Raw genomic sequence first — 7,385 nt, forward strand, 5'->3', positions numbered from 1 at the left:
TGGAGAGAGACGCAGATAGATAAGAGAGAGAGAGAGAGAGTGTGTGTGTGTGTGTGTGTGTGTGTGTGTGTGTTTGTTTGTGTAAACAAATAGAGGAAGTGTGGTAAGGAGGCAGTGGAGAAGAGCGACGGGTTTTGTGGAGAGTGAGTTTGGCAGATTTAATTTAATACATTATACACGAGTTAGTAAATACTTTCAGGTAGCTAATAAGTATATACTATAAACAAAAACACATGTGTCTACATGTGTATATTTTGCATGTGTATCAGGTTAACAACCTATCCTACATGAAATTTAAGATATATTCGAGGATAGTATATTTGTTGCTTCTTCTACCATCCTAGCAATCTAGTTCAACTGTTTTCCAGAAAATCGCAGCAATTTTCACAATATTTTGTTACGTGATGAAATTTATGCAGTTCATATAAATACTCCTAATGAACTTTCAGTTTCTTTTAATACACCACCATGTTAAGTGTTAAGTTACTTATTAAATGTTTTCAAATGTGTCATAATCCCCACAACTCCACTCCTTCAGAGGATTAAAAACGTGAGGTCTTGGGTTACATCAAATCCACGAATAAATAAAAAGTTGGCGATCAATCGGGAAAAAATATTGTAGAGTTAAGATAAAAAGAGGACTGTGATCAGTTTTGTCAGATCCTCGTGGATTAAGCGGTTCAGTTTGTTCTACCGTGAAACCGTCCATCTAACTTAATGCAGGATTAGTGGCAATATCAAAGCCTTCGTTAAAGCCTCTCAGTTTAATTATTTCTCTTCTTATATTTATGGTTCCCAATATCTGGTATTTTAACAATAACTCTAAAGCTTTTGTTCATCTTAATATGCTTTGAATTTAAGATACACATATAAATTATGAACTTATTCATTTACTACAACTAATATATGCCATTAAATAGATATTTAAATGATTCATAAAAGTGTATTTTATTATAAAAAGGAAGCTATATATATATATATATATATATATATATATATATATATATATATATATATATATATAAGATTTCAATTAGAGTGCTAGCGAAGCCTACACCTGAAGGGCCAGAAAATAATAATATAATATATTATATCTGTCTGCCTGTCTTTCTATTTGTCTGTCTTAGGAGTTTTTTTTATATGGAATTTTAAGGTTTTTAAAGAAAAATTGTAATTTCTATGTGTCTGTGAAGATATTTTAATGAAATTACAAATTAAGTATTGAAAATCAGATTTTTACATATGACACCTTGCCCTGAAAACAAAATCATAAGTAAATAAAGCATTTCTGAGAAGAAATTTTAATGAAATTACTAATTAAGTATTAAAAATCAGATTTTTACATATTAAACCTGGCCCTGAATACAAAATCAGTAAATAAAGCATGTACAAGTTATTTCCTACGTTAAATTATTGCAGTGTGGTATAATTTATATAATTTTGTACAGTAGTCCTATAACGCTTAATAAAAAGGCATTTTACATCAGAGATACTTTCAACTATAATATGAAAGTAAAACTATTTATTAGATTCATCAACAGTCAAAATTTAAAATGATTTGCCTGAGCATTTTCGAAGCCTATCACTCGAGATACTAAAGTTTTTCATTTATGTCTGTCTTTATGTCCGTAATCTTGAATAAAAAATTACCAACAAGCTTGATCTTTTGCATGACGATTCATATGTTACATGAGCAACACTGTGTTCAAATATGGTACATGTCACACGTTAAGTATTGGCAGAGCTTTCCTACATTAGTCTTATTGATGACCATGGTAATGTAGCAGAATAAATAAATCTGTACACAAAGAGCGTGCAATCATATTTGATTTGAAAATGTTAAATTTGTATTCATATATTAAAACGAACAATAATAGAGTGATAATCAATGTTAAAAGTGGTGTAAAGATTCTATTTATTCGCATTCTAGCGTTGTAATACTCTCACTACCTCACTGGCACTTTCATTATTTGAACATTACTATGAACCCTAAGTATTTGAAAAAGTAATAAATGTTGTATGTGGCAAGATGACTAAAGACAGATTTCATCCGTAAGTTTACATTTTCCGTGTAGCTTTATTTCTATACAGACAAGAATAAAAGGGTGCAACTAATTAAGGATGCGTGATGTATTTAGTTTGAAACCTTATAATTAATTTATTTCATGGCTATTATATCATTAATCACTAATTCATATTGCACGACTTATTTAACATCACGAAAGGTCATAACCGTATTAAAATTCTATTGATTTACTTTAGTAGCAGATATACTCACCCTAAGATGTTTGTAGTTTAGGAGAAACCCCACAACGTTTCCTAGGGTTATCTAACAAAACAAGGTCTCCTTGCTCAAAACCTCCTTTATTAGCTCGAACGTTATCGGTCCTACATCTGTTCACTTGGTTCTTGGATATTAGCACGCATTCTCTTATAAGTTTCATCCCACCGCCTTTAGAGCTAGGTAATATATATCTCTCCGGATGTCTTCTCCTAGTTTGAGCCAAATTTAAGTCACACGGTAAACGTAGTTCTCGCCTAACACGTTACATGCCGAAACTCCATCTGAAAGAAGCGTATCCCAATTCATAGAGATTGTACTTTTTAGAAAAATACTAAATGGAACCAGCGGCTATACGAGACATTTATTGACCTATGTTAATGACATTAATTGTTTGAATTGATGATTGCCATCACCCACAGAATTTTGTGACACCCTTTTGTGAATACCCTGTATATAACGTTACTCTCTATTTAACTGGCAAGTGTTTTAATACATTTTTTGTAATTTACAAATATGATAGTCCTAAATACGAATGAAACGCCAAAGGTAATGCTAATCTTTAGAACGGCGGGATCATTACTAAAAATTGCACCACTAATGAATTGAACCATTAATGGGAAGTAAAATTAAAACGCCGTTATAAAATCCGCCTTGAGCAAACCTGTGAATGTTTACACATAAGGTACTTGAAACAGTTTGGCTCCATGTCATTTGTATTGTGCTTTACGAAAAAAAAACAGGGAGGTGGACAAAAAATATCTTAACGAGCCATTCCTTATCCGACTAAAGTTCAGTTAAACTCTTGTGTCAGGCAAAAAGTATATGTAAGAAGTGGGATTCGAACCCACGCCCTCAGACGAGGACCAGAACGCTCGACCAGGCTGAACCTAGTAAGTTTGCACTTGAGTCTGGCGCCTTAGACCGCTCGGCCATCCTGACATGGTGAGAGAGCAGCGCATAAATTTATAGTGGCCTAAGCGCTATCTCTAAATTCGTTTCAAAATCGAAATTTTTAAAACATTTACAAAGTTTAATACTAAAGTATTACTTTAAAAAGTTGGAATAACTTAGATTCAATTATTTCCCACTCTTTCACTTATACCGGGAGCATAATACGAGCGAATTAATTAGATGCTGTTTGACTGAAGTAGTCTTTTTAAGTATATGTACGAGTTCTGTAAATAAATCAATGAGACTGGTTAAATTATTTACAATGAGTTTTATTTACAATATATTCATACATGAACTTTATCTCCTTCAAAATAGTTCCCTTGGGAAACTACATACTGCTATATTCGGTTTTCACACTACTCATAGGAGGTCTGAAAGTCCAAAACTGGATTGTCCTTTAGCTGGTCGGTAAAATTTTGTTTTATGTTTTCTATTATCTAAAAATGGTGTCTTTTGAAGTGGCTTGTAACGTAGGGAACAGGGAAAAGTCACAAGAACTCCAGTCAGGAGAATAGAGTGGTTTAGGAACGACAGGAATGTATTTTCTGGTGAAAAACTCAGTAATTAAAATTTCAGAGTGGCAAGGCGCATTGTCGTGAAGCATCATCCAGTTGTCTGGCTACTCTCACGCGCAAGGCTATTTTCCGCAGACTTTTAAGGATTTCACGACACACTTATTGATTTACAGTGTCCTTCAGTCTAAAACTCTTTATGGACATTGTAAACGGATCAAAGAAAGAAATCATCATTGTATTGACTTTGGGTTTGTTCGCTCATGCTTTTTTGGAACGAGGTGAATTATAAGTGTGTCATTCTTTCCTCTGATTTTTTTTCTAGGTCCTACTCAAAAACTCAATATTTATCGCTGATACTGACGGTTTTAGAAAGTGATTATCTCTTTCAAATTGCCACAAAACTCTTAACAAACTTACATTCTGTTGTCTTTCTCATTTTCGGAACGCACAATAAAAACTTATTTTGCTAGAGGTTTGTTTACAACTCGCATAACACTGAGTTACAGTGTAGCTAGTTTGGTAAGAAAACAATCAGTCTCAACGCTTTAACTACTTACCTCGTATGGATGTATCTTCTTGGTAAGGATAAAAACATAACATTATTTGTAGAACTGTAAATAAATATACGAAAAGTTAAGTAATCGGCATAATATACACGTACAGTATGTTCCTAATTCTTTGTATACTGGTTGAAACTTGGAAACTATAAAAAATACAGCAAGGTTAAACAGACAAAGTTGTGTGTGATGACAATTTCAAAAAATTAATGTAGTCTAGTTGTATATTGGGTGCGTCGTTCATTCGTTGCTCTCACAAAACTGATTTCATCTAAAAAAAACATTCAATCAGTTACAGATCTCCTATTAGTACCTATATTGAAAAGATTTTACGTGAAATCTTAAAACCCATTTTTGCTTTTAAATATGATAATTAAAACACGTTCAAGACCAACACACAGAATGTGTACCGTTCAAGGCATTGTTTAATGATGTAACGATTACCTTTTTACTTATTAAAAAAGAAGTTTTTTTACTGATTTAAAAAATTACATATATGTCTTAACTCCCTCGTCGTTTCCATCACATCATTGATAGAACCCATTTTTGAATAGTTGCGTAAAGAGATTTTTTCTACTATTGGGATAGTATATAGGTTTAATACTTTGACATTTTACAAACCTAATATCTCCTGTTCTAACTTATTGTCATTTTTTAAATAAACCTACGAAATCTTAAAATTAAAATAATTTAATTCATTATGCATCATTGGGTCTGTAATCTTTCTCTTCACATGCATTACCCAAGAGAGGTTTCTTAAATATCGTAAAACACTTTATCATATCAAAATAATATCCAAATTTACGTGACTATGTTGTGTCCCATGAAGGGCTTTATATTTTTATCAGCCAATGGATGAGTATATATAATCAGTATTTTATTAAATATTTCATACATTTCAGATATATATTTATACTTAAAATTAACGTTTATAATTTATATAAAAATAAAGTGGTAGATACCTATTGTAATCCATAATTTAAAAAGCAGCAAAAAATGTGATTAAGGTATGAAATAAAGTTTTATAGCTCGAGAACTCTGCCTTTATTATTTAAAATAATGTTGGTTGAAAATTTCAAAAGTAAACAGCAGTTTAATAAAGTTCATTTCGACGGGAATGAAACGTTCATTGCCCCAAATTTATTGTTTCCAACTTACGCATCACTCGACATTGTTTCAGATGATGTATCAAATGTATAATTTTGGTTGAATCATATTTTTTTAATGTATAATAAGATGGTAATATTGTATCTTATCTTTGTATTTAAGTTCAATTATTTATTTAATCTACTACATTAAAAATTAACAGGTAGTAGCACAAATACAGCTCGTACTAAGAAATACCCATACATTTATTTTTATTACTCCATTTAGTTCCATCATATTAAGTAAGCTAAAATACTGTAAGACATAAAAATGCTTCGTCACTATAGGTTCTTACAGTTATTTGTAAATCTTTTGCGCATCATTTGGAAGGTTACTGAAAGTCAAACGCGTATTTTCACATAACTTAGCAATTAATCCATAAAGGATGAAGACGGAATCAAGCTCGCTAAACTTATTAGCTGCTTTGCACAAAAGTAGCGTTTCTCATGTGTTAATGCAACTCCAACAAGAGCATAGTAGATTTGGGTACCGATATCCTGAAACCTTCTCTCAAATTGAGTATGGTCATGGCTGTTCCCTAATTCTGCATCATATTTCACCGCATTGCGCTAGGTTTGGATTTTAACTTCCCTGGACCAGAGACGTGACTTCACTTATATTGCAAATTCCCCTCTAACCTCCGCCTTTTTATCCAATTCAATGTACACGAGATCCAAAAATTCGTGTTTTCCAACAAGGATTTAATTGCATTCACTTAATTATTATACCTCTGATTATGTGATGCTCATCAGAAAACATTATATCATATGGTCTAATCGGTCATAATAAAATGGTCCAAAACCTCGTTAATTTTAACGGTAAAACTATTTAAAATTATAATTTATTTTAATTTAGAAATTTAAGTTTGGAATCTATTACTTCTTATAATTTTTCGTTGATATTTGTTACACTGGAGTAGTATCATTGCATCAAATAATACTAATTTGGTTTTAAAATTGCAAAAAGTCCCCATTACGTTACATAATAGATATTCATGAAACAAGAGCTATACACTCCCGTTTAAGGGTCCAACGTGCTAAACTCGTTATGTATGCAATTCAATATGATACTATTGAAGTGAATACCAATATATTATACAATGATATCCATCAATATTTATTTGCACTCATAAAAACTGTTCGCTCTTCTACTTCAAATCTTGGTTTGAGTTTATAAACGGTATGGCTATTACATGGTTCTTGTCCTGCAGGAAAATGCGTACGAAACCGTGGGTAATATTTATTAGCTCATTGACAACGCCTCATATTGTCCCCTCTTAATATTAACCGGCTACATTGTATACATTAAAATATGTTTACGGGCTCTTATCACTCCAGAACATGTTTATAAAAAAATGTATGGGCTTTTTTCATATTTGGTCGAAATTGCACTGTAATTTTAAACCTTTAAACATTTTTAATTTTTTACTTGTATCTAAAATATTTTCATTTGTGCAGGATTTCAGTTTCTCTATAATCTGTTATTTGTTGTTGATTTCTATTTCAAATCCACAGTAAAAAACTAAAGTAAAATAAATGTTTCTAAAATCTCTTGGTTTCAATCATTCCAAGCATTTTGGCAATCATCGAAATTGCTGTCAGAAGTGAGCCCTATATTTGTGTGTTAACAAGACACAAAAAGCTATAAAAGTATTTACTAAAAATATTAAGTTAAATTTTGTAAGGGAGTGAACTTTTTAATTTGTTTACTTCAATTTTATGTGTAAAAATACTTGAGGAAGGTGAAGATTTAGTTTATGCACACTGTTAAGTTCAACTATAAAATAATAAAATTTGTTTCAAAAAGTTTATTTTTATGTTATAAACTTTTTTGTATATTCAGCTTATTGATTTTGTTTGAATTCAAGTATATTTCATTTAAATCCAGCTTCCACTTAGGTTAAATGTTATGCTGTAGATGTAATGTAACTAG

The 7,385-nt window shown here is 31.3% G+C and overlaps 1 non-coding gene across 1 annotated transcript; it reads right to left on the reverse strand.

Annotated features, from left to right (window-relative positions):
* Positions 1 to 3,107: 3,107 nt before the first annotated feature.
* Positions 3,108 to 3,223, reverse strand: Trnal-caa. Its single transcript has 2 exons — positions 3,186 to 3,223; positions 3,108 to 3,153 (listed from the first exon to the last, which is right to left on the reverse strand). It is a non-coding gene; the product is annotated as a tRNA-Leu (tRNA).
* Between the last annotated feature and the right edge of the window lie 4,162 nt (positions 3,224 to 7,385).

The sequence above is a fragment of the Homalodisca vitripennis genome, chromosome 8, assembly GCF_021130785.1.
Source record: "Homalodisca vitripennis isolate AUS2020 chromosome 8, UT_GWSS_2.1, whole genome shotgun sequence".
Taxonomy (NCBI): Eukaryota; Metazoa; Arthropoda; class Insecta; order Hemiptera; family Cicadellidae; genus Homalodisca; species Homalodisca vitripennis.